Source organism: Peromyscus californicus, unplaced genomic scaffold (genome assembly GCF_007827085.1).
Source record: "Peromyscus californicus insignis strain IS unplaced genomic scaffold, ASM782708v3 Scaffold_6__1_contigs__length_162567912, whole genome shotgun sequence".
NCBI classification, from domain to species: domain Eukaryota; kingdom Metazoa; phylum Chordata; class Mammalia; order Rodentia; family Cricetidae; genus Peromyscus; species Peromyscus californicus.
The window spans coordinates 60,301,297-60,313,764 of NW_026294584.1; positions in this window are offsets into that span (position 1 = coordinate 60,301,297).

A 12,468-nucleotide genomic window follows, 5' to 3' on the forward strand; every position below is an offset into this window, starting at 1 on the left:
CTCATCTGTGTTGGTGGAAAGCTGAGGGCTCCATTTGGGGGAGGATCCAGCTTCGCTTTACTCAGTTTGTGGTACCTGAGGCAGCCTAGGGTGGCCCTAGTGACTATACCATGCAGTGTAATTATTTTAGTCTTTTGAAAAGCTGGTTCTATTTGTGGGTGATCTAAATTTCTACAAAACAGCTAACTTGTTGTCCTTGTTTATTTATGGTGGGTGTGTACCCAGTTGCAAGGCAGCCAGTAGACTATGTGCATAAGAGGATACTGTGTGTGACTGTTCCTGGAAAGATAGGAACAAAAGGTTTATTCATTCCAGAAAGAACACCAGTGAAAGGCCACAGAAAGAATCCCAACTCATTTAGCTCTTAGTGAACCAGTGAGTTTATTAGGGTCCCTTACAGGAGGATGGGCAACGAATTACGTACAGGAGTATGAATGACTCAAAGGCACTGAAAAGTCCATCCCAGCATGGAGTGGCTTTCATGATTCATGAAAGCTGCATTCTTGAGGCTCTCTGAAAAATCTGCCATCAACCCCACAGAAAAGTTTGCTCTCTCCAATGAGTACTGTGGCAAGCAGAACCTTGAATAGGACCTCTAGAAGTCTTTTAAGTTTCAGGATCTTCCTGTGCCTTGTAAGGTTTTTTGTTTGTTTGTTTTGTTTTTCACTTCCTAGGTCTTACGAGCTTCCCTCCTCCCTACCTATGGAATATTTCAATTCAGAGAAAATTGTTAGACCACAGAGGTAAAAACCTTTAAAGCAAGACCAGAAGCCAGGCTAAGGGAAAAGGAGAACTCACTGTGGTGCAGCAGCTCACGGTTGGAAGAACATTCTCAGGTTCCAGAACTACCTTAATACCTTCTGGGGACACACTCCCAATGACTTTAAATCTATGAGGGTCTACCTCCCCCACTTTTATTATCAGTTTGCATACACACACACACACACACACACACACACACACACACACACACACACCTTAATTGTTCTTACCCCTCCGTTACCCTCCCATCCTGCTCCCTCTCTCAATGAAACCCTTCTACTTCTCTCTTAGTCCCCTCCAGTTTCACATCTTCTGTTGTGTGTGATACAGAGTTTGATTAGAGTTGCTTACGTGAGTATGGCTTATTTCCTGGAGCTTTGGCAACTTAGCAGTGGTTATACCACTGAAGAAAATGGCACCTTCTTTTCTAGCAACCACTTACTGCCATTAGTTCTTCAGAGAGAGCTGGGGATCAAATGTTGGTGAGCCCAGCCTTGTTCAGGTTTTGTGCAGGAATACATAGATGCAGTGAATTCATGAGTTCAAAGGCCATATCATGCCCAAAAGACCTCTTTTTTTTTTTTTTTTTACCATCCTCTGGCTCTTATATTCTTTCTGCCTCATTCCATGAGCCTTGGAAGAGGTGATGTAGCTCTCCCATTTAAGGCCACGAATTCCATTGTTACTCATTAAGGAATCAATGAGTGGACTGTTGCCACTGACAATACAGACTTCTCTGACTGAGGCTGGGATAAACACTGATCTGTGGATATAAACATGAGTATTTAGAAGACAACTTGGCAACATGACCATTTAGGAAAACAATAGTAGAAAGCTCCCCTCTAAGGCCCATGGCCTTGTCTGCCACAGTTCTTGACCAGGTAAACAGTACCTGGCATGAGTCCCCAGGAGTGGGTCTCCAATCCAAGGAGAAAGTGTTTGGTTACCCTGACAACAGTTGTACCACTTCTGCATCAGAAGGCACACTTTGCCTGTCATGTCATTATTGAAGATTGCAGGATCCATCGTTATCTTTATCTCTTAAATGTACCACTCTCTATTAGCATCATCACACCAAGGACCAAACTTCCAACGAATAAACCTTTGGGAGACATTTAAACCATATCCAAGCCATAGAAGCATCTAAATAGGAGCTCAAATTGTATTTCTTTTTGGCTGAATAACCATCATGAAGTTTATTTGTAGATGTCCTAACATTTAACTACCTTAGCATTCTTGCCTAGCAATGAAAGGTTATTCAGTTAAAGAATTGTGCTGATATTGAGTTATCATCTGTGTGTGTTTGTGTGTGTGTTTGTTTGTGTGTGTGTGTGTGTGTGTGTGTGTGTGTGTCCATGAGTGAGCTTGCCATTGCTGACTCAGAGCACCTGGTGTATTTATTTCATTGTTTTAGTTTCTGCTGGCCTGCATAATGGGATCACAGCTTAATAGAAAATGATTATCAAGATCTTTTTATGAATAGATACTTTTCTTGATAAGTAATTTGATAGCAGTTTTTCCCATGGTTAGTGAAGAGAAGTCATGAAATGCTTAAGAAACTGAAATATCTCCAACAAGGACAAAAAACCAACATAGAGATCTCAGCCAGTCTTCTGTGTCGTAACAGCGAACATATAAGAAAGACGTTTGTTGTCGACAGTCCCATCTGCTTTGGCCAGAAAAACAAACAAACAAACAAACAAACAACTGGGATAACACAACCAAGTTAAACTGGATCCTTGATCAGAGAGGGTGATCTCTGGGTTCAAGGCCAAACTGGTCTACAGAGTGAATTCCAGGACAGCCAGTGCAACACAGAGAATCCCTGTCTTGAAAAACCAACCAACAACGAATTCTAATGGCATTTTTCACAGAACTAGAGAAAAAGGAAAAAAATCATATGGGAGCAGAAAAGATGAAGAAGCCTGAAGATCAAAGCTGGAGACACCACAATCCCTGACTTCAAACCACACTACAGAGCCATAGTAGTGAAAGCAGCACTGTGCCGTCCCCAAAGCAGACGCGTAGACTGACGAGTTCCAGTAGACGACCTAGAAATCAACCCCACGGCTATGGACACCTGCTATTCTGAAAAAGGTGTTGGAACATAATTAGCAGAAAACCACCTCAGCAAACAGTGATGGCAAGCTGCGTATCCACACACGCAGGAAGCCTTAACTCTCACCCCGTAAAAAATTACAGAACAGATCAAAGACAGTGAGAGAGCTGAGGCTTTGAAACTATAGAGAAAAGTTCAGGGGAAATGCTTCAAGATGCTGATAGGCAAGAGCGTTGTGAAAAGGACAAGACATAACCCCAGCGATTGACCAGTGGGGTTACACAAAATGTAGAGTCTCTGTAAGTGTGAGAAAAAACTGAAAGAGTTAAGAGGCGGCGAGCAGAATGGGAAATAAGGTTGAGCTACACATCAGATGGGGGTTAATATCTAGACTATATAGAGAACTGGGAAATCTGATTATCTTCTGATGCTGGGAGCGTTTGGCCAAGTCCACATGCTTGTGTAAAAACCACTGAAAATGGATTGATGGTGTTTGTTACTGTTTGCCACATAATAAAATGATTGCAAACTGTGGGGCTCAATCCTGAGTTTATTACACTGGTGTGTGGTTCTGTTGTGTTTTAGCAGAGAAATCTGGGCCCAGCTTGGCAGAACTAGGCTTCTGTAGTTCTGTGGAGTATAATAAGAAGTATCTTCATAATCTATATAATCAGTAGTATCTTATACCTGTATCTATAACTCTACATTCTGACTCTATGTTTTCTATGGATCTAGATCTATATCTGATCTGGACTGAATGTCCAGTGTGCCCATGGCTTCTGCATCTGTGGATTCAGTCAAATGCAGATAAAATGTGGTCAGGCCTACAAGGCTTGATCTGTACTGAGCATGTATGTATGGTCCCTGTTTCTTGTGGTTATTCTCTGGCCTGCACAGTGTGGCAACTATTTACATAGTCATTGTACTGCGTTACTACTGTGAGTGTTCTAGAGATGATCTGAAGTATAGGGAGGCTGTTTGCAGGTTATATGCAGATTCAGGGCCAGTTTGTGTAATGGACTTGAATATCCCCAGAAATCCCCCACAGGGACCAAAGGGCAACTGTATCTCTAGTTTATCTTTATCTGTATTGAGAGAGAGAAGGGGCTAGATAGATAGGTAGATAGATAGATAGATAGATAGATAGATAGATAGGTAGATGAAAGAGAGATATATAGATAGATAGATAGACAGACAGATAGATAATAGATGGATAGATAAATGACAGATGGATAGATAGATAGAGAGATAATAGATGATGATAGATATAGGTAGGTAGATAGATAGATATATGATAGATGGATAGATAGATAGATAGAGAAATAGATAGATGATAGTTGATGATGATATAGATAGAGAGATAGAGACAAAGATGATAGATGATGATGATAGATATAGATAGATAGATGATAGATATAGTTGGATAGATAGATAGATAGATAGATAGATAGATAGATAGACAGTTAGATAGATAGATGATTGATGGATAGATAAATGACAGATAGATGGATGATAGACAGAGAGACAGAAAGACAGACAGATAGATAGATAGATGTTTTAAGGAGCCATTTCACACAACTGTAAGAACTCAAAAGGCCAAAATGCAGAGGAAAGGCCAGCAGCCAGGGAGGGAAGGGTATTTCTGTCCATAGTCCAAAATCCACTGTCCAAGCCAGGCAGACTGGAAACAGAGGGGGTGTATTCTGTTTCCTCTTTCTCTTTGATAATTAATATTTTTAGTCAATGTACAGACAAATGGGTTTCATTATGACATTTTTGTGTCTATATTTGTACTTTTCTCATCTCATGCAGGTTTTCTGTATTAATCTTGAGGCCAGACTTCTTTTGGGGGAAATTTTGCTCTGCTCCATTAAGGCCTTCAACTGATTGGACAAGACCCACTCACGCCGTAGAGGGTATCTGACTTGTGTGAAATCTACTGACTTAAAATGTCAGTCAAACAGTTGGCAGCTTCTAGGGGAGGGACAGTCAATTTTCATGACCCCTGACAAGTCAACAATTCAGTAGAAGGCACACATTCAGGAATATGTGGGCAGCATAAATTGGATGTGATGAGTTTTGTTTTTTTGAAAAATAGGGTAAGACCTGAAATTGGGAAGGGGTAGAGGTTAGATCTGGGAGGAGTGGGGATAAGTATAATCAAAACACATTGTGTGCATGTATGAAATTCTCAAAAAAATAAAAATAATATGTTTTATTTTCTTTGAAAAAGAAAAACAACATCAGCCACAGCTAACTAACAAACTCCCGGCAATGCCAGTCCATTATTTGGATGAACACCTGCATTCTGTCACCTAGGCCCGGTGACATTTTTGTTAGCCTCTACATAACAGGTGGATTGGCAGGGCCAGCTCTGCTCCAGGTCAACTGTCCTCCATCTGAGACTTGCAGACTAGTCAGGACACATTTCCACATGAGTTATGAGTTTGTGAAAAGGAGATGGTCAACTTTCTGCGAAAAATGCTGACCCATGGGGCAGACAAGGCTTGAGGGGCAGGATCTTTATGGCAGCTCAAGAACAAAATGGTGTCTGTTTTGTTCTCCTGTTGGGTACAGAGAGCACATGGAGACATGTGGGCTCTCCATTAGCAGCATAAATGCTCTGGCCATGGGGATAAAATTGCTGGAAGGAGAATCTTTCTGGTTTTCCAGTCTACTTGGATCACATGGTACTTCAAGAGTGATCTCATGAAATTATATTTGATGCTTAATAATATGGATGCTAGGCATAAGGACTACACATTCAAGGCTAACCCAAGAATCTTAACGAAAGGCTATCTCAAAAAAGGGGTAGTGGGATAGGGGACATAAGTCAGTGATAGAGCACCCCAGTAGTATATGTGAAACCCTGTTTGGATTCAAGTATTGAAAAACTAATCATAAAATAAAAAGCATGGGTTCAGGAGATGGATTGACCATCCAAATCCCAGGGTGACCACACCATGATCTGTGCCTTAGCAAAAATACTTGTGATGAATCATCGGTTTGACTAAATTTAGAATCACATAAGCAATAAATAGGAAGGGATATTTCCAGGTGTATCAGTGGGAATGTTTCCAGGGAAGATAATCAACCCTGAATAAGAGTGGGCATCATTCCATGGTCTTGGAGGCCAGACACAAAATGGATTGCTTTTTTGCTGTGATGGACTGGACCTGTGGTAAGGGCTCTCTAGAGAAAAGAAAAGAAAGAAGGCAACATGCTTTAGTTAGCACTGTGCTTCATCTCATCTCTGCAGCCTGGGTGCTACAGTCTCACAGCAATGCCATGGCACCCATGCAGCCTTAGAGTCACAGACTTCCAACCATAAATGCCAATGAGAATGCATAGTCTATACAAGGGAACAGTGGGTTAAAATGTACACAAGGCAAAGCCTTGCACTCAGGGCTCAGCCTCCGGCCATGAATCTGATGGGCATGTGCCAGCCCAAATAAAATACCAGCAGAAAAGCCTCCCTTTCCTGTGTCACTGTCTGAGAATCCCATTCCAAGCCCTCTGAAGCCATGAGACAAACTTAAAAGGTCTTGGTTTCAGGTCCATTACGGATGGGGAGGTAGGTTGTTGGGTGCTAAAGAGTTTATTAGAAGAGTTGTTAACACACGGACACATAGACAGAGAGACAGCAGCATGGTTGCAGGGACTCTGAGGAGGAATCAGGGCCCTGAGGCAGAAGTGGGACTCTCTCACAGCTCTCTGAGTGAGGGGTAGTTTAACAGCAGAACCCTGTGGTCTGACTCTGATTCCCAACCAGGGAAGGGGGTGCTGGGCAGAAAGTGTGAGCATCAAAAGTCCCTTTGAGGTAAACTCACCTCCCTGGGTAAGAAATCTGAACAGTTGGAAGTCTGGTAACTGGGGGCTCCTGGACAACACCTCAGTGGTAAGCCAGGCTGCATCTGTGAGAGGGGGGCCTGCTGTGGTTACCTGCAGAACGGCAGTCTTGCCTGCATTCTAGCATTTCGTTCTGACAGAAATAACTAGTTCCTCCTTTAAGTTATTTTTGTCGGGAACCTAGTCATAGCAAGCCCGAGGTAGTTAATAGAAAGCTCAGCCTATGGTGCCTGTTTCTTCAGCTCCTAGACTGAGAACAGAACTTTCTTCTTCAACAGAGGACCAAGGGTGAAGTGAGTTAACCCAAATATAGTCCTTAAATACAGCAAATGCTACTTAAATGTTAGTGGTTGCATTTATGATCACCATTCTCCCAATAAACCACACACACTTTCTTAAGAGCCATTTATTTGTAACTGTGATTTTTTTTTCTCCAAAAACCCCAGAGTTATATGGAATTTCCAATACCATCACTGTTCACCGACAACTGTATACTTCTTTTGTCTTCTAGTTGTTAGTTAGGAAACAGGCATCTAGGCTCTAGAGCAGAGATGTGGTTCATAGACAAGACAATGAGAAAGACTGTGAGCCACCTTCTATGCAGACATCTAAGAGACTTGAACAAAGAAGTACTCGGTTTTCAGGAAGTGGAGGCTAACACACAGTAGTTAAACACACACAGAAAGACAAACAAATCCTGGGAATAGTGGTGCATATCTGCAGTCCCAGCACCCAAGAGGCGTTAGGGCAGGAAGACAGCAAGTTCAAGGCCAGCTTGAGCCATATGAAGAAACCCTGGCTCAGGAGAGAGGAGGGGAGGGAGAGAGAGAGTGAGAACAGAGGAGGGGGAGAGGGAGGGAGGGAGAGAGAGAGAGAATGACCTTAAGTTGAGATGGGAACTGTGAGCTAGTGAGCTTTACACTCAAAGGGGAAGGTTGATTTCCTGGGTGATGACTGAAGGTGTCAGCTGAACTCCCTGGGCCTACATCTTCACTTTGTTGTGAATGAGTCCAGAGCGTTAATAAGGAGACTAAAGTATTCCCTATTCAGTAGTACTAGTTCCTCGGTTCCTGGTAAAACACAAACTTTGGAATAAAAGCACCTGACTTCAGTCCCTGGAGTCTCCAAATGTCCATTCAAAACCCAAACCCAGGGAACTCTCTCCAGAAAAAATGAAACCATCAAAAGTGAGAGACTGGGGAGTGAAAGTTGGAAAGAGCTCAATATCAGAATATCACATTTATATCCTGCATCTGTCAGGTTGTGTCCAACTATGCTACAGAAACAAATACTGTGATATTCTAGCTAAATATCATACTGATCTCTGACCTGATCTGCCACAGATCTGAGCGACTCAAAGCAGTGTTGTGGAAAACAGTGACTATCAGAATTGAAAATAGTTGCCTTTCTTTAATTATGGGAAGAACAGCGATGTTTACATGATGAAGGAACCATAAAGAGCACCGTGTGAGTCCTAAGAACCGACCATGTTGAAGCACTTGCTGAATAAGTGAAACTACCATACTGGGATACCGACATAGGGGTATCTACCACATAGCCCGCAAGAGCTATAAATGTGGTCCAAGACAAAACTGGGAACTTACTTAAAGCATGAGCTTTAGTTACTTATTTATTGTGGATGAGTGTTTTCCTGCATGTGTGTATGTGTCCCACGTGCATGCCTGGTGCCTGCTGAGGTCAGAAGGGTGAGCAGATCCCTTGGAACTGGAGCTACAGATGGTTGGGAGCTGCCATGTGGGTGCTGGGAACTGAACCCAGGTCCTCCACAAGAGTAGCCAGTGATCTTACCCGATGATCATGACATCACCAAAGCATGACACTTGTGTGTGGAGGGGATTTTTTTGGTAAAGCCATAATGTGGTTTTGAAACATGAACTTTGTAGAGGACAACATTGTTTCACAGTGTCACCCAAAATAAATGCATCCATGCCCTCACCATCTACATGCATGTATGGCTTCGGATAAATGGTGTGCAATTTCCTAGCACAGAGGGTCAAATTGGCACCACCAGACATTACTTGTGCTCACGGGGACTTGACTCATGAGACATAGCAGTTAGCTATACTGTTGTGACCTTCCACTGCCAAGGACAGCTTTTGATGTCATGTGAAAGGTGGGCAAGTGTTCTTATTTCATATTTAAGGGTGCCTCCATACCTTGGCCATGCCTCTCTCACTACCCACAACACTTAACTATTGATTGTCCACTAAAGCATTAAGCTGAGATGTGCAAGGATCTAAATCTTGCTTTGTATTTTCCTGTCGATTCATTTTTATAGTAAAAGTATATAGTCTCTTCATTTATTACTTTTACATCTCAGCATGCCTTGATTCTTGACTTAAACATTCTTTTGTATGTACTTATTTATCTCATGTCTGAGGCAGAGAAAATGCATGCTTATGACACAGCACACATGTGGCAGTCAGGGATAATCTTTACGGAGTTAATTCTCTCCTTCCACCTTTATATGCAGCCCAAGGACGGAACTCGGGTCACGAGGACCCCGCAAGCGCCCTTTGAACCTTCTCATGCAGTTAAATGCTTTTGTGTTCTTTTCCTTTTTTCATGTTTATTTTTCCCTGTGTGTATGTATGTGGGTGTTCACATGTCATGGTGCCTGTGGAGATCTCAGAAGAAAACAAAGCCTCCCCCAGCCCCCCACATTTACAGATGAAGGAAGCTTGTCCAACGACAGATGAGCTGACAACTGGGTCTTTTGTAGAGGGCTATGGTAAGGCGGCCTGCTTATTTTGCAGGGGCTTTGCATGACTTGTTTGAAAAGGCATCCTATGCAGCACTGGGAATTGTGCTGGAACTATAAAATGGCGAAACTGAAAAGCAAATGCATTGTCTCCACCAGAAGGGTCTTAAAAGTCACAACTCAGAACCCACTGTAAAGCTCATTACGGGATGGCATCTTTAGTAGAAAATCAAAACTACTTATGATGAGTTTACTAAGCAATGCATGGAGACTGTGAAAGATACAGTGTGCCCTGAAAAGGCATTATTCTATATTATTTCTAAAATTAGTTAGTCTTATAGCCTAGCTGAGGAAACTGGAACATCTATGGGAAGGGTTGGAAGAGTGGAGGCACCAATGTTACATTTTATATTGTTTTTGCTGGATGACAGTGCTGATGCTAAAGGTACAGCGGAACATGCCGTTTTTATCAGTGGTGTTGATAGCAAGGATAACGTCCCTGAAGAAATGGCTTCTTCTTCTTCTTCTTCTTCTTCTTCTTCTTTTTTTTTTTTTTTTTGGTTTTTCAGGACAGGGTTTCTCTGTGTAGTTTTGGAGCCTGTCCTGGATCTCACTCTATAGACCAGGCTGGCCTCAAACTCACAGAGATCTGTAGATGTAACCAACCATCTTATTAAATAAGAAACACAGAACCAATGCAAAGAAGAAAGCAAGAGGTCAGAGCTAAGAGCTAAAACCTTACCCTTCCTCCTGCGGTGGTCCTACCTCTCCGAAAAAGAGCTACTTCCTGTGTTAAAGTCTTTATAAAGACTTTTGGTTCTGCCTTCTCATTGGTTGTTAACCCAACCACATGACCGCCTCATTACTGCCTGTCTGTACAGACCTCCAGGTCTTCTATGGTTGGTATTGAGATTAAAGGCGTGTGTCTCCAATGCTGGCTGTATCCCTGAACACACAGAGATCTACCTAGCTCTGCCTACCAAGTGCTGGGATTAAAGGCATGCGCCACCACCGCCCAGCTTTCCTATGGCTTGCTAAAAGCTCTGACCCCCGGGCAACTTTATTTATTAACATACAAATAACATTTTAGTACAAAATAAAATATCACCATAGATATGGCCTGCCTTTGCCTCCCGAGTGCTGGGATTAAAGGTGTGGGCCGCCATCGCCTGGCATGAAATGGCTTCTTTAGTGCCCTTAAAACACACAACTGGGGGCCAGCGAGGTGGCTCAGCAGGTGAAGGCTCTTGCTGCCAAGGCTGACATCGTGAGTTTGATCCCCAAATCCACATGGTAGAAGCAGAGAACCACTCTCTTTAGTTACCTTCTCACCCCGCACCTGTGCCAAGGCTTATGTCCACAGGAAAATAGACAAATTCAAAAGACAAAATACGTAACTGTATCCTCTGAGATGGCTCAGCAAGTAAAGGAGTTTACCACCAAGCCTGGAACCTCAGTTCTGTTCCCAAGTTGCAAAAAAAAAAAAAAAAAAAACCGTTCAACTGATTTTCTTTGTCCATTATTAATCTATCTCATACTACCCTAGTGATGATGAGTCATAGAGACTTATCAGATTCATAGAAGATGCATTTGCCACCAACCAAAAACTCATGTTTATAAAGTATCATTGCACAGCACATAAAAAAAAAACACTTTGTGCCTAAAAGCATTAAAATGGCTAACACCATTAGCTCAGGCTGAGGGAAAGGTCTTATGCACTGACACACTGACTGATAACAGATTTGGGGGAAATACCTTGGTCTATTTGCACCTCCATTTTCAGTTGATATAAATACGTCATCTGTCAGTTTTCAAATGGAATGCCAAGAGTTGCAATCTGAAACCAGCTAAAAGAAAGACCAACCTTGCCTTTCCTGGGCTTCCTCTTTCACCATCATGCCTTACTCATGCCATCCCTTTCCGGGCAGCACCTACGTTCGTGAGGACTGTCTTCAAGAAAGAAGTCTGTAGGAGTAAGATTAGGACCAGAACACCGACAAGCCCCAGAAAGCCCCCGAGGACTGCAGCTACTTGAGCTGAACCAGGTATTGATGCCTCAGTTCTCAAATACAAGGTCAAATGCCCACTGGTTTTATGTTGTTCTCTTTTCTTTTACTTTTATAATAAAAAGTATCCCCCCAAACTCAGTAAGGACTAGAGAGATTCAGCAGTTAAGAGTGTATACTGAGTTGGGCAGTGGTGGCACATGCCTTTTAATCTCGGAACTCGGGAGGCAGAGGTAGGTGGGTCTCTGAGTTTGTGGCCATCCTGGTCTACAGAGTGAGTTCCAGGAGGGCCAGGGCTGCACAGAGAAATCAAATCTCAAAAACAAAAACAAAATAAAACAAAAAGTGTATACTGCTTCAGAGGACAAAATTCAGTTACTAGCAACCAAATCTTACAGCTCACAACAGTTTGTAACTCGAGTTCCAGGAGATCCAACACCTCTAGCCTCCACAGGCACCTGTAGGCACGCGCAGACGCTCTCTCTCTCTCTCTCTCTCTCTCTCTCTCTCTCTCTCTCTCTCTCTCTCACACACACACACACACACACACACACACACATAACTGAAAAATAAAAACAAGCTTTTTTCTCTTAAATCTGTGAATTCTAGCACTTGGGAGACAGAGGCAGGCAGTTCTCCTTGAATTCTAGGCTACCTTGCTTCACATAGTGAGACCCTGACTCAACAAACAAACTAGTAAAAGTTGAATTAATTAATTATGTTCATTTTCTTTATTGGTGATCAAAAACTTGGGACCTGCCTGATAATTTTAAAAGATTCTTCAAACATGGAGAGTCTTAGAAAGAATTTTTAGAGTTTGTTGATGAATTTAAAAAAAGAAATAAAAAGGAAAGAAAGGACATGACTGCTCCTAGGTATGGTGGAGGAGAAAGTTTATTATAGATACGTGGGACAGCATAGTCAGAGGCAGGGATATCTGGAAGAGCCCAGAGTGGACAGGACCAGACTGAGCTGGTCCATGTGAAGAGTGGGGGTGGGGGAGCGGACAGATGCAGCAGCCCAGAGGCCAGAGGTACAAAAGGAGCAGGTAACCAAGATGTCTGGATTAC